Source organism: Calliphora vicina, chromosome 3 (assembly GCF_958450345.1).
Source record: "Calliphora vicina chromosome 3, idCalVici1.1, whole genome shotgun sequence".
Lineage (NCBI taxonomy): Eukaryota > Metazoa > Arthropoda > Insecta > Diptera > Calliphoridae > Calliphora > Calliphora vicina.
The window spans coordinates 124,169,815-124,194,019 of NC_088782.1; positions in this window are offsets into that span (position 1 = coordinate 124,169,815).

Below are 24,205 nucleotides of genomic sequence, written 5' to 3' on the forward strand. Positions count from 1 at the left end.
TTATTTATTTATTGTTAATAAATCATTTAAGCCTCAGGGTCATATTGTGCGGTTAAAATAAAGTGGAAAGCTGGTAAAAATAATCCCCCACATATGGGTGGTTACCAGGTGCCTATACAAGATCCTTGTGGCCCCTTTTCACTGGCATGTCATAACATGCTTTCAACTAAATAATTATGTTTAGAAATTAGGAAAGAAGTGAAGGTGGTAAACGAACATTCCAAGAATTCAAGGTCACTGTTGTATTTAACATGTTTAAGTGACTCGAACTGAATACATAAACATACAATTAACTGAAACCTCCCCAAATTCAAAGTATAACCTTTTTATATATGACACAAAAAAGAATGCAAATGTTGCTAAACAAAAAGAAAAATTAAGCATTTCATTAAGAATACAGTAAAAATTAAAAGGTTTTTAAGAATCGTATAAAAACTGAACCGGTTCATTCAATTCATTCAGCTCATTGAATCGAATAAAATTAAAACGGTTACTTTTAAATCGAATAAAAATGAAGAATATATACATTATTTACATTAAATTTAAAAATTATACATACTAATATTTTTTATTCGACTAACAATTATTCGGTTTTTTTAATCGAATAAAAATTTAACTGACTAGTTTTAGAAGGAATAAGTTAAGCGTCGATTATATAATCGTGTGATAAATGAAACGGTTCCCAAATAATTTAATAAAAATAAACCACTTCATTTGGAATCGAATAATAATTTTACGGTTGATTAAGAATCGAATAAAATTAAATCGATTAGTTTTAAATGGAATACAAATTATAAATCTAATAAAACTGGAACGCTTAGATTTAGAATCGAATAATCGGTTAATTTTGAATCGAATAAAAAGTTAATCGGGTTATTTGCATTATAATAAAAAAATAAACGGTTAATTTTGAATCGAATAAAAAATTAATCGGTTAATTTTGATTCGAATAAAAAATTAATCGGTTAATTTTAAATACAATTGACATAATAATGTTCATTATAAATCTAATACAAATTTAATGGTTGATTTAAAATCGAATAAAAATTTAATCGGTTAATATTGAATAGAATAAAATATTAAACGATTAACTTTCAATCGAATAAAACTAAACGGGTGCATTTGAATTGACTACAAAAATTATCGGTTAAATTGGATTCGATTAAAAAAATTAGTCAGTTAATTTTGATTCGAATACAAAATTAATCGATTAATTTTGAATCCAATTAAAATAATAATGATCATTATGAATCGGATGAAAATGTATCTGTTGATTTAGATTCAAATTAGGAATTAATCGGTTCATTTTGAATCGAATAAAAAGTTAATCGGTTTATTTGGGATCTTCATAAAAAATTAATCGGTTCATTTTGAATCGAATAAAAAAATAATCGGTTAAATTGGTTACGATTAAAAAATTAATCGGTTAATTTTAGTTCGAATACAAAATTAATCGATTCATTTTGAATCCAATTTAAAATAATAATGATCATTATGAATCGGATGAAAATGCATCGGTTGATTTAGATTCAAATTAGGAATTAATCGGTTCACTTTGAATCGAATAAAAAATTAATCGGTTTATTTTGGATCTTATTAAAAATGAATCGGTTTTGAATCGAATAAAAAAATAATCGGTTACGATTAAAAAATTAATCAGTTAATTTTAGTTCGAATACAAAATTAATCGATTCATTTTGAATCCAGTTAAAATAATAATGATCATTATGAATCGGATGAAAATGTATCGGTTGATTTAGAATAAAAAGTTAATCGGTTTATTTTGGATCTTATTAAAAAATTAATCGGTTCATATTCAATCGAATAAAAAATTAATCGGTTAAATTGGTTACGATTAAAAAATTAATCGGTTAATTTTAGTTCGAATCCAAAATTAATCGATTCATTTTGAATCCAATTAAAATAATAATGATCATTATGAATCGGTTGAAAATGTATCGGTTGATTTAGAATCAAATTAAGAATTAATCGGTTCATTTTGAATCGAATAAAAAGTTAATCGGTTTATTTTGGATCTTATTAAAAAATCAATCGGTACATTTTGAATCGAATAAAAAATTAATCGGTTAGAATCCAATTAAAATAATCATGTTCGATTAAAATTTTAACTATTGATTTAGAATCGAATAAAAAATTATTCGATTATTAAAAATTAAACGGTTAATTTTTAATCGAATAAAAAATTAATCGGCTAAATTGGTTTCCATTAAAAAATGAATCGCTTCGTTTTGAATCGAATAAAAAATTTATCGGTTAATTTTTATTCGAATAAAAAATTAATCGGTTCATTTTCAATCCATATAAAAACAAATCAGCTCATTTGAATCGAATAAAAACATAACGGTTGAAAATTAATCGCTTCATTTTGAATCGAATAAAAAATTAATCGGTTAATTTTTATTCGAACAAAAAATTAATCGGTTCATTTTCAATCCATATAAAAACAAATCAGATAATTTTGAATCGAATAAAAACATAACGGATGATTTGAATCCATATAATAAAAACTTAATTAATCGGTTCATTTTGAATCGAATAAAAATAAATCGGTTCATTTTGAGTAGAGAAAAAATGTATCAGTTGATTAAGAATTGAATAAAAAATAGTCGTTTAATTTTGATTCGAATAAAAAACGAATCGCTTCATTTTAAAACCAATAAAATTATATCAGATTATTTTTCAATATAATTTAAACTGGTCATATTGAATCGAATAAAATTAATCGATTCATTTAGAATTTAACTCAGGATAATCGTTTATTTTTTGTAACGAATAATAAATTAACCGATTAATTTTGAATTACCTGTTAATATTAATCGATAAAAAATTAATCGAATAAATAATGAAGTGATCCTTTTTGCATGGAATAAAAATTAATCGATTAAAAATTTTTTAATCATTTAATTTTTTATTCGTTTCAAAATTAACCGGTTTCTATTGAAACTAATAGCAATTAGCCAATTATCTTAGCTTCGTGGAAAAAATAAACAGCTTTTATTTAGAATGTAAAAAATTAATCGGTTAATTTTTAATCGATTAATTTTGTATTCGATTCAAAACTAATCGGTTTCTATTGAAACAATCAGCAATTATACAATTTATTTTGAAACTGTAAATAATTAATCGGATAATTTTTAATCGATTTATTCGAATCCAAATCGATTAGAAAATGAAATGTTTTTTCTTCAATTGCCAAAAGCTGAACCGGTTTACTTTTAATCGAGTAACAAATAAACCGCTTTACATATTATCGTTTTTTTAATAGATTCTTAAACAAATGTTCCCTTTTTAATGATATTTTTTATTTTAATAATTCATCACGGCTTTATTTTAAAGGCTCCTTTAATCGTTTTTCCCTCCAAATCTTAATTAACAATCTTAAGTCTTTTTAAATTGTTTTTCTTTGCAATCTGTTTAAATTTGATTATTGTTACTGCAAATATTTATATTTCAGTGTCTTTCAGCATTGAGCTGAGCTCTGCTTTATTTTTTTTTGATAATTTCTCATAACACAAAAGCAGCACAATTTGTTTTCATTACACGTGTAGCAAAAATAATTGCTGAAATCAGCCAAAAAGAAAATCCAATTTAAGCTAATTCTCCTTTTCACAAGCATGAGAACAATTTCAAAAAAGAATGAGAGAAAAAACATTTCAACAACATTTTGTTGCTGAAAAGACGATTTTTTTTGTTTTCTTGCTGTAAGAAGATCTTGAAAATGGATGAGTTTTTTTTTTGGTGTGTGAGTGTTTCGTCTTTAAACAAATGAGTAGACAAGACAAACAAAAAGTATCTTAATTTACATTTTTATTTGTTTTAATTGCGGGAGCATCCAGCAAAAAAAAATAAGATGCTGATGTTACGGTTTCTATTGAAAACCGTCTGATAAAATTTTGCTGTAAATGACACTCTAATAACGGAGTGATGATGATGATGAAAATAAAAATAAAGTAGACTTAAATATTTTAATGAATTCATGGGAAAATTTATTTCAAATCTCTCGAGGCCCCAGGCCAGTGCAGACGGGCGGAAAGGGGTAAAGAACTAAAATTATATTTTTCAAAATCCAAGTAGATGTAATTGTATGCCTTTTTAAGCGATGAAAGAATGCAATCACTGTCTAAAAAACTTCAAGTGTCCTTGAAATTGACTACTGCTACATTTTTTTTGCTGTGAATTATTCATTCGTTACATTCCTTAATAATTTCATGCGTGCGCGTGCATCACAAAAATGTTAGAAATGAAACCAACTGTTGCCAAAGTTTTTTTTATATTTTCAATGAAAAATTATTTTCTCAAAATTTGTTTTACAAACACACTCACAGACACAAATTGTTGATGTCGAGCATGTGTGCGTTCGAATATTAAAAATTACCAAGTGTGTTTATTAGAAAATCCTTTTTTCATTTTGTTTGGTGTGTTTGAATAGCAAGCCTTTTCTGCCAGGGAGTACAAACTATTTGATTTTCAAATTTATATTTTTAAGAAGATTTATTGAACTAAATTGCCAAACAGTCTTTGAAAAGAAAAGTTAAATTGAAAATTTAGTGAAAAATTAAACGGTTAGAACCGTTCTTTTCGAATCGAATACAAAATTAATCGGTTCGTTAGGAATACTATACAAAAAATGAGAAATCGTTCCCATTTAAAATAAAAAATTAATCGGTTAATTTTTAGTCGAATAAAAAAATAACCGGTTCTTGAACAATCTAATAAGAGTTAACGGTTAATTTTTAATCCAATAAGAAATTAATCGCTTAATTTTAAATCGAATAAAAATTTAATGGGATAATTCTTAATCGAATAAAAAATTAATCGGTAAATTTTTAATCGAAAAAAAAATAATCAATTTATTTTTAATCGAATAAAAGATTAGTCGGTTAGTTTTTAATCGAATTAAAAATTAATCGTTTAATTTTTAATCGAATAAAAAATTAATGGGATAATTCTTAATCGAATAAAAAATTAATCGGTAAATTTTTAATCGAAAAAAATTAATCAATTTATTTTTTAATAGAATAAAAATTTAGTCGGTTAATTTTTAATCGAATAAAAAATGAATCGGTTAATTTTTAATCGAATAACAAATTAACCGGTTCTTGAAGAATGTAATAAGAATTAATCGGTTAATTTTTAATCTAATAAGAAATTAATCGCTTAGTTTTTAATCGTATAAAAAATTAATGGGTTAATTCTTAATCGAATAAAAAATTAATCGATAAATTTTCAATCGAAAAAAATTAATCAATTTATTTTTAATCGAATAAAAAATTAGTCGGTTAATTTTTAATCGAATAAAAAATTAATCGGTTAAATTTTAATCAAATAAAAAATGCATCGGTTCTTGATGAATTGAATAAAAATTAATCTGTTCATTTAGAATCGAGTACAAAATTATTATATTCATTCATAATCGATTAAGAAATAACCGATTTGAATAAATTTTAATTGGTTTATATGGAATCTAACCGAATAAAAAATTAATGGGATAATTCTTAATCGAATAAAAAATTAATCGGTAAATTTTTAATCGAAAAAATTTAATCAATTTATTTTTTAATCGAATAAAAAATAATCATTTAATTTTTAATCGAATAAAAAATTAATTGGTTAATTTTTAATCGAAAAACAAATTAACCGGTTCTTGAAGAATGTAATAAGAGTTAATCGGTTAATTTTTAATCCGGAAATGAAATTAATCGCTTAATTTTTAATCGATTAAAAATTTAATGGGATAATTCTTAATCGAATAAAAAATTAATCGGTAAATTTTTAATCGAAAAAAAATTAATCAATTTATTTTTAATCGAATAATAAATTAGTCGGTTAATTTTTAATCGAATAAAAAATAATCGTTTAATTTTTAATCGAAAAAAAGTTAATTAATCAATTTATTTTTAATCGAGTTAATAAGAGTTAATCGGTTAATTTTTAATGCAATAAGAAATTAATCGCTTAATTTTTAATCGAATAAAAAATTAATGGGATAATTCTTAATCGAATAAAAAATTAATCGGTAAATTTTTAATCGAATAACAAATTAACCGGTTCTTGAAGAATCTAATAAGAGTTAATCGGTTAATTTTTAATCCAATAAGAAATTAATCGCTTAATTTTTAATCGAATAAAAAATTAATGGGATAATTCTTAATCAAATAAAAAATGAAACGGTTAAATTTGAATCAAATAAAAAATTTATGGGTTCTTGATGAATCGAATAAAAATAATTTTGTAGAATCGAGTACAAAATTATTATATTCATTCATAATCGATTAAGAAATAACCGATTTGAATAAATTTTAATCGGTTTATATAAAATCTAATCGAATAAGAAATTTACCGATTCTTGAAGAATCGAATAAAAGTTTTTATTCGAATGAGTTCAAAATTTATAATTAATTTAAAAATTAATCTATTCCATTAGAATCGACTTAAACATATCGGTTCATTTAGAATCTTGTGGAAATTTACCAGTTATTTTAGAATCGAGCAAAAAATCGGTTAATTTTTATTCGAATAAAATATTAATCGGCACAATTAATTTTTATGCAAATATTTAGGAACCAGTTAATTTTTACTGGATTCTAAATGAATCGATTAATTTTTTATTCGATTTTAAATGAACCGATTAAATTTTATTACACTTTTCAAGAACCGTTAATTTTTACAATATTCTAAATAAACCTCTAATTTTTACTAGATTCTAATAGAATCGGTAAATTTTTATCCGAATAAAAAATAATCGATTCATTTTTTGCATGTTAATTTTTATTTACTTTCACAGATTAAATTTTTATTCGATTAAAATTTAACCGATTAATTTTTAATCGAATAAAAGATTAATCGGTTAATTTTTGATCGAATAAAAAATTAATCGGTTAAATTTGTATCGAATAAAAATTTAATCTGTGAAAATAAATAAATTTAAAATCGAATAAAAAATTAATCGATTCATTTAGAATCCAGTAAAAATTAACTGGTCTAAATATTTGCATAAAATTTAATTGTACAGAAATTATTCGATTAATCGAATAAAAAAATAACCGATTAATTTTTAATCGAATAAAAAAATAAACGATTAATTTTTAATCGAATAAAATTTAATCTGTAAAAATTAATAAAAATAAACAAGCTAAATATATAAAAATGAGCCGGTTTTGTTATATTCGTATAAAAATTAACCATTTTTTCGAATCAAAATGAACTGCTTTCTTCGAATTGGTGACTAAAATCTTTTGAAATGGAATAAATATGAACCGGTTATTTTTGAATCGAATAAAAATAAAACCGGTTCTGTGCTTTTTTAATCAAAAAATAATAAAACCAATTTTCCTTTAAACTAAAAATTAAATTTAAGCAATTTTTCCTTAAATTTCTCTTTGCAACAAATCGCACTCGTTATTCTCGAATGCATACATACATATGTACATGCTGGCGGGAGGGAGCTGCCAGGCAAGCAGTAACCAGCAACACAATTAATCCCGAATGTTGTTTGTGGCACGTGGAAATAAGCAATCAGCCATGTTGATGATTTGCCATACATTCATGTTCACAGTAACGTAGTGTTACTAATAAAACCCAACACATGAGTTGGGGTCCTGGTGGGAGACAAATTTTTGCAAAAGTTTCCATAGCACTTTGAGTGGGAAAATAGCGGGAGTGAACTGAACTGAGCTGAGCTGCACAAGCAGACAATCGCAGGCTGTTAAAGTTTAGGGTGTTTTGTTATATTTTATTATAGATTTGCCTGTTGGCCATATTGCACAATGTATTTACGACGACATCGAGTATATTTTAACTGTCAAGGACGCTTTTGCAATTATTATTCTTTTCATTTGTTTTTTTTTTCTTTCTTCTTTTTACAACAAGATTTACACACACATTTGCAAGTTATAACTTTTGTGGGTGTTTATTTGTCTGTATGAAAAAGAAAAAATTCTCTTTGTAGGCTGTAGATGTCTTTGTTAACCTTGACGAAGGAGACTGTATCGTTTTACTCCGTACATCTGCTTACAAACCTATAAAAATCTTTCCTTTTGGCCTCTAAACCCAGCCCTTCCTTTCGCTTTTCGGGCTCTCAGATGTGTGATTGAGTTTTCTTTTGCCGTTGTTTCTGCTTGAAGTAAATATTTTTTTTTTAATTTACTTGTAAATTACATGAGGTGTAATAACGTTATTTTTACATATTTAATGTAAAAAAAAAACGAAAAAAGAAAGAAACGAAATTGTATTTACTCGTACCCATTTAGAGGTAAATAAAGAATAAAAGGTATATTTAAAATTTAAATAAGTTAAGTTAGATTTATGCCATAAGAGAATTCTGATGGTAGTGGGAGTTTTGTTTGGATTCTAAGTGAATCGGTTCACTTTTTTAATGGATTCTAAATGAACCGTGTAATTTTTGTTAATGCTAGGTTTATTTAAGACTAGATTATACAGAATTTCTAACTGATTTGATTCAATTTTTTATTCGAATTAAATTGAATCGGTTCAGTTTCGACATGAATCCAAAAGAACTCGTTTATTTTTCTGACAACTTTAAATGTATAGATTAGATTGTTTGAGAGTTAAATGATTAGGTTAAAACCCTTTCACTTACCAATGGTAAAAAGTAACCGATTCATTTTTAATCAACTTTAAATGAAGCGATTTAATTTTTATTGTAATCAAAACCGGTTCAGAAATTAATGAAATTTATTTTAATGAACCGGCTCACTTTTCATTCACCTCTATAAGAGTTTTTAATTGTTATTCGAATAAAAAGAAACAGGTTAATTTTTATCCGAATAAATATAAACCGGTTAATTTTTTATACGAATTAATAAAAACCGCTTAAATTTTTATTTGAATAAAATAAAACGGGTTCATTTTCTATTCGAATAAAAATAAAACGCTTAATTTTTTATCCGAATAAATATAAACCGGTTAATTTTTTATCCGAATAAATATAAATCACTTAAAATTTTATTCGAATAAAAATAAAGCGGGTTAATTTTTTATTCGAATAAAAAAAGTTGAAATTTTATTCGAATAAAATAAAACGGGTTCATTTTCTTTTCGAATAAAAAAATTTTAATTTTTTTAAATATAAACCAGTTAATTTTTTATTCGAATAAAATATAACGGATTCAGTTTTTATTCGAATAAAAATTAACCGGTTAATTTTTTATTAAAATAAAAAAAAGTTAATTTTTTTAAAAATTTAATCGGTTTAAATTTATATTTGAATAAAATAAAACGTGTTCATTTTCTATTCGAATTAAAATAAAACGGTTAATTTTTTATCCGAATAAACGTAAACCAGTTAAATTTTTATTCGAATAGAACAAAACAGGTTAATTTTTTATTCGAATAAAAATAAACCGGTTAATTTTTTATCCGAATAAATGCAAACCGTTTAAATTTTTATTCGAATAATTATAAACCGGTTAAATTTTTAATAAAATAAAATAAAACGGGTTCATTTTCTATTCGAATAAAAATAAAACAGGTTAATTTTTTATTCGAATAATAATAAACCGGATCATTTTTTATTCTAATAAAAATAAACCGGTTAATTTTTTATCCGAATAAATGCAAACCGTTTAAATTTTTAATCGAATAAAATAAAACGGGTTCATTTTCTATTCGAATAAAAATAAAACGGGTTCATTTTCTATTCGAATAAATATAAAACAGTTAATTTTCTATTCGAATAAAAATAAAACGGGTTCATTCTATTCGAATAAATATAAAACAGTTAATTTTTTATACGAATAAATATAAACCGGTTAATTTTTTATCCGAATAAATGTAAACCAGTTAAATTTTTATTCGAATAAATTAAAACGCGTTAATTTTTTATTTTAATAAAAATAAAACAGTTAATTTTTTATCCGAATATGAACCGGTTAATTTTTTATCCATATAAATGCAAACCAGTTTAATTTTTATTCGAGTAAAATAAAACGGGTTCATTTTCTATTCGAATAAATATATATCGGTTAATTTTTTATTCGAATAAAAAACAATTTAATTTTTTATCCGAATAAATCTTAATAAACCGGATAATATTTTATACCATTGTTAATAAACCGATTATATATTAAATCGAATCTTACTGAACGGCTTCATATTTTATTCGAATAAAATTAATTTTAATATTTTATTCGAATAAAAATAAAACCGTTAAATTTTTATTCGAATTAAAATAAAAGGGTTAATTTTTCATTCGAATAAAAATACAGATTAATTTTTTATCCGAATAAAAACAAACCGGTTAATTTTTATTTTACTGCTAGCGGTTGGATTATTTTTTTTTAACCAAATCTTGAATAAAATTAAACCGGTTCATGTTTTATTTGAAAAAAAAATTATTCGGATGAAAATAAACCGGTTAGTTTTTATTCGAAGACAACATGATCTAGTTTAGTTTTTATTATTTGATTCTGAATCTTAATTTTTCACCATTTTTCTTTATTATTGCCGTTTTAAAGTGGCTTAAAATTTTACTTTCATAAACATAACTTAATTTTTATTACTGTTGTTCCATTTAAATCTGCTTTAAATTTAATAACAGCGACTTCATCACCGGGTTTCTTGTTCATTCTTAAAAATAATGATATTTTTTGTCTTCAATTTATTCATAAGAGGCTTATTTACCTTAATACACCCATTTTCTTCCCAGCTCTCTTGCTGACATTTTACCTACCAGTGTAAATATTATTTTCTAATACTTAAATTGTCAAATGGAGAACTCATTCCTCTCCCTACTTAGGATAAAACAGGAACGAAGGAACGAATAACTTGTGTTTGAGAAGTAAGTGGGTTAAAAAATCGTTGTAGTGAAGCTTTTTTATGCCTGAATTAATATTCATGTTTTCTTGAGTAAATAACGGTAATATGCTTTCTCTTTAGGCTGTCACTCTCTCTCTCACTCTCTCTGTGCCCATCTTGTTGGCATTCAGGGAGGGGTATTTGCTCATAAGAACAAATTCAACATTTAAGAAAATTGACATTTTGGTTGAATGTTTTGTTTATTTTTTACTGTTTTAAACAGATTTAAATGTAGTGAGAGAAATTGTTGGACTTGACATAAGAAATCCCAAGTAGATGTGATGATGTTTTAGAAAGGATCAAAAATATTTTAAACATGAATGAAGCAGAGAGTCTTTCAAATCACTCTGAGAATCCTTAAAAATATTTCTATATATTTTTCTCAGTGTACAAACTGTGTTACTGCAAATGACACGTAGACATTTTTCGCGCGTGTTGGCAATCATAACAAATTTACAAATTATTTATAATAAAATTTTGTTGGGATTTAGTTTTTTTATTCAACAACAAAATAAATATTACAGAAAACACTGTATGGTCTGACATATGAAGTAGAATGATTATTATTTGCAAAAACAAGGACACTCTATTTAATATTTATTTGGGAAACTTGTCTTTTTAAAATGATTTATTTTTTGTGATTTTTTCTTTATAAAACGATTCACCTTTTATGTTTAAATATAAATCAAAATTATTGCAGGTTAAACTCAAATTCGGTTTAAACGTTTTGTTATGTTTCTTATGCTTCATTTTTTTTTTATATTTTATATCCTTTAGAAAATTACCTTCAATTTATATTTTATTTGATATACAAAAGACTTTTTGGTGTCTCCTACTCCTTTAGAAAGTAGGAGAAAGGCAGTGCGTAAAAAAAGTGTAAAGAAATAAGTTGAAATGCTTGTCAGCGTGACCTTGAAAGGCAACGTTAAAAATGTATTCAAAAGAATTTTATTTAAATGATAAACTTAACAATTTTTTTTAACCGGTTCATAAAGAATCGAATACAAAATAATCCGCTTGATTTGGATTCGAAGTAAAAATGAACCGTATCATTTGGAATCGAATAAAAAATTAACCGGTTCATTTGGAATCGATTAATTTCGCGTCGAAAAAAAATTAATCGATTCATTTGGTATCGAATAAAAATGTAATCGATTAATTTTCCATCGAATAAAAAAATAATCGATTTATTTGTCATCGAATAAAAAATTAGTCGATTCATTTGGTATCGAATACAAAAAGAATCGATTAATTTTCAATCGAATAAAAGAAGAATCGATTAATTTTGTATCGAATAAAAAAATAATCGATTTATTTGTCATCGAATAAAGAAAGAATCCATTCATTTTGCATCGAACAAAAAATTAATCGATTCATTTGGTATCGATTATAAAAAGAATCGATTAATTTTCAATCGAATAAAAAATTAATCGATTCATTTTGTATCGAATAAAAAAGTAATCGATTTATTTTGTATCGAATAAAAAAATTAATCGATTAATTTTGTAACGAATAAAAAAATAATCGATTTATTTGCCATCGAATAAAAAAAGAATCGATTCATGTTGCATCGAATAAAAAATTAATCGATTCATTTGGTATCGAATACAAAAAGAATCGATTAATTTTCAATCGAATAAAAAAACAATCGATTAATTTTGCATCGAATAAAAAAAGTAATCGATTCATTTGGTATCGAATAAAAAAATATTCGATTTATTTGTCATCGAATAAAAAATTAATCGATTCATTTTGTATCGAATAAAAAAATATTCGATTTATTTGTCATCGAATAAAAAATTAATCGATTCATTTGGTATCGAATAAAAAAATTAATCGATTAATTTTGTAACGAATAAAAAAGTAATCGATTTATTTGCCATCGAATAAAAAAAGAATCGATTCATGTTGCATCGAATAAAAAATGAATCGATTCATTTGGTATCGAATACAAAAAGAATCGATTAATTTTCAATCGAATAAAAAAACAATCGATTAATTTTGCATCGAATAAAAAAAGTAATCGATTCATTTTGTAACGAATAAAAAAATTAATCGATTCATTTTGTAACGAATAAAAAAATAATCGATTTATTTGCCATCGAATAAAAAAAGAATCGATTCATGTTGCATCGAATAAAAAATTAATCGATTCATTTGGTATCGAATACAAAAAGAATCGATTAATTTTCAATCGAATAAAAAAACAATCGATTAATTTTGCATCGAATAAAAAAAGTAATCGATTCATTTTGTATCGAATAAAAAGTTAATCGATTAATTTGGTGTAGAAAAAAACGAATACAAAATTAAGCGGATCATTTGGAGTCGATTTGAATCGTATCGGATAAAAAATTAATCGATTAATTTTGTATCGAATAAGAAACTAATAAATACAAAATAAAAATAATTTGTATTCGAAATAAAAATTAACCGGATCATTTGGAATTGAATAAAAAAATAACCGGTTCATTTGAAGTAATCGATGAATTTGGCATCGAATAAAAAATTAAGCGATCCATTTTGTATCGAATAAAAAATTAATGGATTCATTTTGTATCGAATAAAAACTAATCGATTAATTTGCCGTCAAATAAAAAATTAATCGATTAATTTGGTATCGAATAAATAACGACAGGTTTATTTAGAATCAATTAAAAAATAAACGACTTGATTTGGATTTAGAACAAATAAAAAATTTCTTTGGATGCAAAGTAAAATGAAGCGCTTCATTTGGAATCGATTTGAAGTAATCGATTAATTTGGCATCGAATAAAAAATTAATCGATTCATTTTCTAACGAATAAATAACGAAACGGTTTATTTAGAATCATAGAAAATAAAATAATCTTGAAAATATTAAGAATTACTATAAAAATTAGTCGGTTTATTGAAATTGAATAAAAAATTAACTGGTTCCTTTGGAAACGAATAAAAAATTAAAACGCTCATTTAAAATCGAGTAGAACTTATCTGTTTCATTAGCATTAAGTGCAAAATTATTCGGCTGTGCTGAATTTTGTATACCCTTCACCAAAGAACTTTAAGATAAATATTGAAAATATTTTTTGGTGAAAAAAATTAAAAAAAAAAATTTTGAAAAAAAAATTATAGTGAAAATTGTATGTATATTTGAAATAAAATTTTATTTAAAAAAAATAAAAATTTCGGGTAAAGAAATATTTTGCCCGTTTTCGACCCACTGTAGGTCCGAATTACTATGGCGTAACATACATCGTTGGAAAGGTCTTTGAAATATCTATCACTAGATATCCTATGTCTATATTAATGACTTAGTAATCCAGATATGCATTTGTTGATAAAAAATTGTTAAGAAATTGAGGTAGTCGTGGTTTTTTGCTTATATCTCAGCCATTTGTTGGCCGATTTTCTCGATTTTAAAAAGCAATCGCACCGGGACTATAGCGTATATATTGATGTATGAATCATGTATGTTGGTTAATTGAGGGCTATCGAAAATTGATTTCAACATACATTTTCCCACAAATTTTTTTTAAAAAAAAAATCCACCAAAATTTTTTAATATTTTTTTTCATATATTTTGGCGAAGGTTGTATATGGTTCTTCACAGCTGAATATAGCTATCTTGCTGATTTTTCTATTACTTTTCTTTTAAAATAAAATAATATTATCGCAATCCTCCTCCAATTACTGGCATTGCTTTGACATTGTCTTCATTTTGTTGTTTGTAATAAAATCTAAATTATTACTTATTAAGAAATATATAATTATAATTACTTGCTTTTATATTTAATCAGTCTCTTTGAAAAAAAAAATCCAAAAAAGCCTAAATCTAAAAGAAAAACCAACAAAAAATTTTTTGTTAGAAAAAAAAATCCCATTAAAGGCAATTAACAGAATGGAATAAATAGCAACAACCATAAATTTATACAAAAATTCTGCGTAGCGACAAAAACACAAAAAGTACAGAGAACAAACAGAATTTTAGGCATAAAAGAACGAATGAACGTAAAAGTGAACCTACGCAGTCAGCATTGAAAATAAATTTCAAGGACACTCAAATCATAAATTGTTTTCTATACGCAAAATATCAAAAAAAAAAAATCCAAAAAATAAAAAAATCGCAAACAAAAACGACAATAACAATTATAGCAAAAAGTTTTTTTTTTTTTTTTTGTTATTCTTTTTCTAACAAAATATTTACTTGGAAATTAAGCATGTGTTTGTTCAGTTTTGAAAGGAGTGTGAGTGTGTGAGAAAACTACAACAAATTTAGTTGTTGGTTTTTTTTTGTTGGTTTTCATTGCGGTACTTGTTAAGTACTCTCCCCATTACGCACTTAATTCATGTAGTTTTATCAGGGTTAATGACCAGTTATTTATTGTAATGTTTTAGTGTGAGTGTAGGAGAGTAGGAGATGAGAACAAATATGGATGGAGAGCATATTGAATTTTTTGTAAGTTTTTTTTTTGGGTGGAGTAAGCTCAATTGGGTGTGTGTGAGTAAAGTGTTGTTGCTATGTGTGTAAGACTAAATAAATATTGCCCCCTCCTAAAAAAACAACATTTACGCATATTTGCTATTGTTTTTCAACTATTAAGTGTATTAATGTATCAGTATTTGTTTAAACATTCCTTTCTAATAACGAAGCTTTCTTTTTCTTTCTTTTTTTTTGTGTGTGTATGTTTCAACTACAAAATTGTTGGCGTGTGTTGTTGCCCCCTCTTGGTTTTGTGTGCGTTTAAATAGTTGCTGCCACCGCCAAACTCCCCTTTAATAGTATGTTTTGTTAATATTATTCCAGTGCGTGCGTATGTGTGTTTATGTTTGCTAATTTGTTGTTTTTGCTTTTCTTCAGATTGTCTAATCAGTTGACCTTGAATTTAGCTTTCCTGTTTATGCCTACTGCCAGTTGTTAGTTGGGTACAATTTTCAGTTTCTTCTTCATTTTCAGCTACTTGAGATTCAGAAATTTTTGTTCTTGTTTTGGCTGTTAATGGTTTTATTTGCCTAGCTTACGCATGATGTGTTTTTGGTACAAAATGTCTATGTTTTTTGTTTTAGTACCCTCAAATCATAAAAAGTTCTGATGTTATTTATTATTTTTATTCGATTTTAAAAGAACCGGTTCATTTATTATTCAATTCCAAATACACCGGTTTATTTTTATTCGATTTTAAAAGAACCGGTTCATCTATTATTCGATTCCAAATGAACCGGTTCATTTAATATTCGTTTCCAAATCAACCGGTTCTGTTATTATTCGCTTCCAAATGAACCGGTTCATTTATTTTTCGTTTTCAAATGAACTGGTTCATTTATTATTCTGTTCAAAAGGACCGGTTTATTTTTAATCGTTTTTAAAAGAACCGGTTCATTTATTATTCGATTCCAAATGAACCAGTTCATTTATTATTCGCTTCCAAATGAACCGGTTCATTTAATATTCGTTTCCAAATGAACCGGTTCATTTATTATTCGCTTCCAAAAGATGCGGTTCATTTATTATTCGATTCCAAATGAACCGGTTCATTTATTATTCGATTCCAAATGAACCGGTTCATTTATTATTCGCTTCCAAATGAACCGGTTCATTTAATATTCGTTTCCAAATGAACCGGTTCATTTATTATTCGCTTCCAAAAGATGCGGTTCATTTATTATTCGATTCCAAATGAACCGGTTCATTTATTATTCGATTCCAAATGAACCGGTTCAGTTATTATTTGCTTCCAAATGAACCGGTTCATTTACTATTCGTTTTCAAATGAACCGGTTCAGTTGTTATTCGCTTCCAAAAGAACCGGTTCATTTACTATTCGTTTTCAAATGAACGGGATCATTTATTATTCGATTCCAAATGAACCGGTTTATTTTTAATCGATTTTAAAAGAACCGGTTCATTTATTATTCGATTCTAAATGAACCGGTTCAGTTATTTTTCACTTCCAAATGAAGCGGCTAATTTACTATTCGTTTCCAAATGAAGCAGATTATTTTTATTAGATTTTAAAAGAACCGGTTCACATATTATTCGATTCCAAATGAACCGGTTCATTTAGTATTCGTTTCTAAATGAACCGATTCATTTATTATTCGTTTCCAAATAGACCTGTTTATTTTTATTCGATTCCAAATGAACCGGTTCATTTATTATTCGTTTCCAAATGAACTTTATCAGCTATTATTCGTTTTCAAATGAAGCTGTTCATTTAATATCCGATTCCAAATGAAATGGTTTATTTTTATTTGATTCCAAATGAACCGCTTCATGTATTATTTGATTCCAAATGAGCCGGTTCAGTTATTATTCGCTTCCAAATGAACCGGTTAATTTGCTATTCGTTTCCAAATGAACGGGTTCATTTATTATTTGCTTCCAAATGAACCGGTTCATTAATTATTCGATTCCAAATGAACCGGTTATTTTTTTTTTTCGTTTTCAAATGAACCGGTTTATTTATTATTCGTTTTCAAATGAACTGGTTTATTTATTATTCGCTTCCAAATGAACCGGTTCATTTATTATTCGTTTTCAAATGCGCCGGTTAATTTTTATTCGGTTCCAAATGAACCGGTTCATTTATTATTCACTTCCAAATGAAACGGTTTATTTATTAGTCGTTTCCAAATGAACCGGTTCAGTTATTATTAGCGTCCAAATGAATCGGTTAATTTTGTACACTATTACAAATGCACTGGATACTTTTTATTCGATTCCAAATAAACCGTTTAGTCTTTGTTTCTATTCTAAATGAACTGGTTGATTTTTTATTAAATTTCTATATTTTTTGCATAGAATCCAAATGAACCGGTTATAAATTTACTGAATTTCAAATCGCCGGTTCATTTATTATTCGTTTCCAAATGAACCGTTTCATTTTTATTCGATTCTAAATGAACCGGTTAATTTTTATTCGATTATAAATAAACCGGTTCATTTATTATTAGTTTTCAAAGAAACCGGTTCATTTATTATTCGCTTTCAAACGAACAGGTTTATTTTTTCCATTTCAAATGAACCGCTTCATTATTTGTTTTCAAATTAACCGGTTCCTTTTTAATCGATTTTAAATGAACCGGTTCATTTACTATTCGTTTTCAATTTAACCGCTTCATTTTTATTCGATTTTAAATGAACCGGTTAATTTTTTATTCGTTTCAAAATGATCCCTTTGATGTTTTATTCAATTTATACATGATTTTTTGCAAATATTCCAAATGAACCGGTTACATTTTTATTGAATTCCAAATCGACCGTTACATTTTTATTCGTTTCCAAATTTCAATTAAATATTTCGATTCTAAATGAACCGTGATATTTATTCGATTCGAAAACAAAACGATTAATTTTTTTTCGAATTGATTTCTCATATGATGCCAAATTAATTCGACTTTTTTTCAATTCTTATTGCAAAAACTACTTTCAGTATTTTCTTCTAATTTAATAAATAATTAAATTTTATCATAAATATTTATCGAAATAACAATTGTGGTACTATTCTTTGCAATTTATTATAGAAAACCATGACTGAATTTAATATTTACTAAAACATTGAATCATTATTTTCTTAAAATTTTCAACTGAATCACAATTTTGTTTTAAACAATTAAAAAAAAAACAACAGATTTTAAACTAATTTTTCTAAGAATACATACAACTAAAAGTACATGTAATTCTTTGCACAAGTTGAGCAAACAAAAATCTATTTATTTTGTTTTGTGCAAAAAAAACAAACAATAATATTATTTTGTTTCAAAACAACATTGTTGCAAGTACGTACAACGTTGTACAAGTTGTAGTAAAAAAAAAAATAAAGGGGGTAAAATATAAATTGCGCACATGCAACAATTTTTTTACATTTAAATTGTTTAATATGTATAAATCCAAAATCAAACCTTGAACCATCTCTACAATGCTCGAAAACAAAACCACCCAAAATATATATATATAAGTATTTTAATATATGACAGAAGCTCTCTTCAACCGCCCGTTTGGGCCATAATGGTCAGATACAAAAATGAAACAGGGAAAACAAAAATTTAATTTTTCGGTTATTTAAAGGAATTAAGAAATTTTTTATAAATTTCTTTGCAAGATTTGTAAGATTTTCTTTTAAAAGTAATGGAAATTAAAGAATTTTTTTAAAAAAGTACCAAAAATATAGAAAAGTACTTCTTTCTAAAGGTACCAAAAATGGTTTCATATTAAGATTTTCTAATAAAAAAAGGTACATTTTTTCGACTCCAAATTAACCAGTCATATTTTAATCGATTATAAATTAAATGAATTAATTTATATTCGATTCAAAATTAATTAATTTTAATCGATTAGAAATGAAACGATTATTTTTTTGTTTTATTTCATATGAAACGGTTGGGATTTGAATCGACTTCAAATGAACCGGGAAATTTTTATTCGATTAAAAATTAACCGGCTCATTTTTCTTTCGATTACAAAACAAACCGGTTAGTTTTTAAGTCGATTACATATGAAACGATTATTTTTTTTGTTCAAATTCAAATGAATTGGTTCGGTTTTGATTCGATTTCAAATAAACCGTTTAATTTTTTAACCGATTTCAAACGAACTGGTACATTTTAAATTCGATTCCACATGAAAGAAATTAAAATTCGGCCTTTCTTATAAAGAACAACTAAGAATTTTAATAAAAAAATGTAAAAACTTTAAAATAGTACTTTTTCAAAAGTAGCAGCAATAGTACTTTTCACATGTTCTAAAATTAGTACTTTAGGAAAAAACTAAAAGTAGTACTTTTGAAACATATTCTAGAAATTGTAATATCAAAAACTACTAAAAAAGTACTTTTTAAAAAGTACTTTTCAAAAGTACCTTTTAGAAAGTACCCAGCAAAAACTTTGCTTACCTAGTAAGCCAGCAAGTATAATTGGAGCAAAGCGACAACTACTTATTATTTGACTGAAACACTACTTACCGTTGTTCGAGATTTTTAAAAAAATCAGGGGTCAAGCTTACAAATGTACTTACAATCAGTTGAGAAATAAGTAGTAAATTCACAACAAGAATATGTAGCTAAAAAAAAATACAAAAAATATTGCCTTGTGTGGGAATCGAACAGTCACATTATTTGCTTGTGTTTGATAGTCAAGCTGTACGAGTTATTTTATTGTAAGTTAACAATAGTTTTAACATCAACATATAAATGAATATGATATGAACAAAAAAATTAATGGCTTTGACAGGTGGCGAACCACTAACCTCCCGTTTTCCAGTCAAACACACTAGATAGCTGTGCTAAATGCAAAAGTTCATTACCAGCCTGCATAAAAATAAGTACTTATTCTAGTAAATAAAGTGGGTAACCACCACTCCTTACAAAAGAAGGCATGAAATAACTAGTGGTCATTACAAAAATTCACAAAATTTTTCCTGGGTACTAAAACTATTAGTTTTAAATTGTATTCAAAATTTTACTTTTAAAGTACTAAAAATAGAACATTTAAAAAGTACTAAAAATAGTGCTTTTAAAAAGTACCAAAAATATAACTTTTAAAAAGTAGTACTAAAAATAGTACTCTTTAAAAAGTTCAAATAACAGTACTTTTAAAAAGAACTTTAAATTGTACCATAGACAGACCATAGGCAGACAATAAACTGACCATAGACAGGCCATAGATAGGCCATAAATAGACCATAGCCAGAACATAGACAGACTATAAATAGACTATAGACAAGACCAGAGACAGACCATAAATATACCATAGACAGACCATAAATAGACCATATACAAGACCAGAGACAGACCATAGACAAGACTAGAGACAGATCATAGGCAGACAATATACTGACCATATAAAAGACCATAAACAAGACCACAGACAAACCATAGACAAACAAGTACTCAAAATTGTACTTTTTTAGCTAATAAAAATAGTACTTTGGAAAAGTAATAAAAATAATACTTAACAAGTAAGAGAGCTATATTCGGCTGTGCCGAATCTTATATATCCTTCACCAAATTATCATTTTAAATACAAATTTTAAATAAACAAAATTATTTTTTTTGGAAAAAAAATTTTTGATTTTAAAATTTTAATTTTTTTTAAATTTATTTTTTTTTAAAAAAAATTTTTTAAATTTAAAAAAAAAAATTTTGGTTTTTTTAAATATTTTTTTGGTGAAAAAAAAAATTCGGGTTAATAAATATTTTTTCCGATTTTGACCCATTGTAGGTCCAACTTACTATGGTCTTATATACTTCGTTGCAAAGGTCTTTCAAATATCTATCATTAGATATTTTCTATATTAACTTAGTAATCCAGATATAGGTCAAAAATAGGTAAAAAATCGAGGTTGTCCTGGTGTTTTCCTCATATCTCAGCCATTTGTGGACCGATGTTGCTGATTTTCAATAGGAAACTTCTTGAAAGCATGTCCGACAGAATTATTGAAGATTTGGAACCCGAAGTTATATGGGGTCTTCAGAAAATTGATTTCAACAAACAGACAGACGGACATGGCTTAATCGACTCCGCTATTTATAAGGATCCAGAATATATATACTTTATAGGGTCGGAAAATTATATTCAGCCCCATTATGAATAAAAATTTCCCGGAAGTTTTTTCCCTTTTCCCATTTTTATACCCTTCACCTTCGTGAGAAGGGTATATATAAGTTTGTCATTCCGTTTGTAATTTCTACATTTTTCATTTCCGACCCTATAAAGTATATATATTCTGGAGTCGATTAAGCCATGTCTGTCTGTCTGTATATTTCAAAGACATTTGCAACGACGTATATAAGACAATAGTAAGATGGACCTACAATGGGTCAAAATCGGAAAATAAAATTTTTAAAATTTTAAAAAACAAAAAAAAACTTTTAAATTTAAAAAAAAAAATTAAAAAAAAAAATTTAAAAATTTAAAATAACAATCGAAATTTTTTTTTTCCAAAAAATTAAAAAAAAACTGGAAAAAAAATTTAATTTTGTTTACCTAAAAATATTTAAAATTTTGAAGTATAATTTGTTGAAGGGTATATAAGATTCGGCACAGCCGAATATATCACTCTTACTTGTTCCTATTCAAATTCAATGGGAAAAAAACTCCCGGTGAATTTTTTATTCATAATTGGGCTGATTGTGGAAATTACAAACGGAATGACAAACTTATATATACCCTTATCAGGAAGGGTATAAAAATAGCACCTTTAAAAACCACTAAAAATATTACCGTTAAAAGGTACTAAAAAATAGTGCTTTTAAAAAGTACTATGAACTGTATTTTAAGAAGTACCAAAAAAATAATTTTTAAAAGTACCAAAAATATAAGTTTTAAAAAGTACCAAAAATAGTACTTTTAGAAAGTTTAAAAAATAGTACTAAAAAAAGCACTTTGAGAATAGCACTCAAAAAAATTACCTTTTAAAAGTACTAAAAACAGTAGCTTTAAAAGTTACTAAAAGTAGTATATTTCTAAAGTTTTAAAAGAACTAAAAATTGTACATACTTTTAACAAAAAAAGAGCAGGTACATAAAATGGTACTTTTTGTCGAAAACCTCTTACTAATCTAATGAATATGTTCACAATTGAAAAGGTACTTAAGCTATTTATTTAAAAAAAGTACTTAATTTCATAAAAATACCCAATTCTTTGCAATATCTGTAAACAAAATACGTAGACTTTTATTTGCTTACAACAAAAATTGCACACACAAATGCACTGATTTCTCAGAAATACAAAAGAATAACAAAAACTCATATAACGCAAATACAAAAATCCCCCTTACCCCATCACCATTAAGAGAAGAACAGTATGAAACGTTTAGTTTCGTATCGAATGGAATGGAATTGTATTGAATGCATTGCACTTGACATTGAACTTGAACTGCAGTGTGTTGTTTTTTTTTTTATTTTGTTTGTTTTTGTGTAAAGTGTAATGTACGGGTATGAGTACGTGTAGAATGACTGGATGAATGCTTGAATGCTTTTTTTGTTGGTGTTGTTGCAGTTGATTTTATTTAAAGGTAAATGATACGATATACGGTAAACGTACTCAAATATTTCTACATGCTTTTGAGGATATACATATGTATGTATGCATGTAAACTATTGTAAACGACATTGTCGAACTTGCGATAATTATTTTTTTATATTTATAAAAATAGAGCTTTTAAGTGCTTATGTCTGTGACAGTTTAAGGAGAAATGAAAACTATTTTATTGTTGATAGATTAGAAAAAAAAACTATAATATTCATAATTTGTTTATTATAGAAAGTAATTCGCAAACAATTTTTGAAAAAATACATTGTTTACACCATGTAAACAATGTAAAAAATACATGTTAACCCATATTTAGTATAAAAATTCGAATATATTTCTAATTCAGCAGTGTTTTTCTGAGTTTTTGTATTCTTTACAAATTTGACATCATGTAAAAAATGTAAAACACTAGCTTAAACATAAGTTTAAAACCAAAAAATTCTAATTCCGGTATTTACAGGAAAAAAATCAAAGTTTACATTGTTTACCTAGTGTCAACAATTTTTAAATTCCTTATAATGATTATATATAACATAATTTAGTTGATTTTTTGTGTAAATTATGAAATAAAATGTATTTTTTACATTGTTTACCTAATGTCAACTAGGTAAATATTTGAAAAAATAAACAAAACATATCATTAAATGAAAATTTTGATTTAAATCTGGAATAAAGTGAATTTTTGACATTGTTTACAGAAATGTCAAAAATGTAAACAATTCAATAAATCCTTAATATATACAGTTTATGATATTTATTTAATTTTTAAGTAAAATATTGAGTTAAAATCGTCTAAATTAAGTTTCACAGGGAAATTATATAAATGTGTGTCCGATATAAGGGTTTAATGTAATTGTTTACATGGTGTTAACTATGTAAACATTTGTCTAAAGTTATAATATTTGTTAATGTATACATTTTTTAATTTATTTTAAACAAATTAAAGGTTTTATAAGTTTTTTACATTGTTTACATTTTGTAAACAATATTGTAAACAATGTAAAATTCTTCAGTAATTGCTTATTTCTACTTATTTTCCGATTTTTTATGTTTATTAACATTTTATATAATTGTTTACATTATTTACCTTGATGTAAATTGGCTGCTTATTGCAGAAATAATGAAGTTTTTTTGATAATAGAATATTTTTTTATAAATTGAGGTTTAGGGCATTTTCTACATTGTTTACATGGTGTAAAATATAGTGTAAAAAATTAAAAATTCTTAAGTAATTAGTTATTTATAAACAATTTTAGAATTTTTATTATAAATACAGTTTTGTATAATTGTTTACATTATTTACCTTGGTGTAAAATTATATTTTTTTTTGGATAGTAGAAATTATTTTATGAAAAATTTT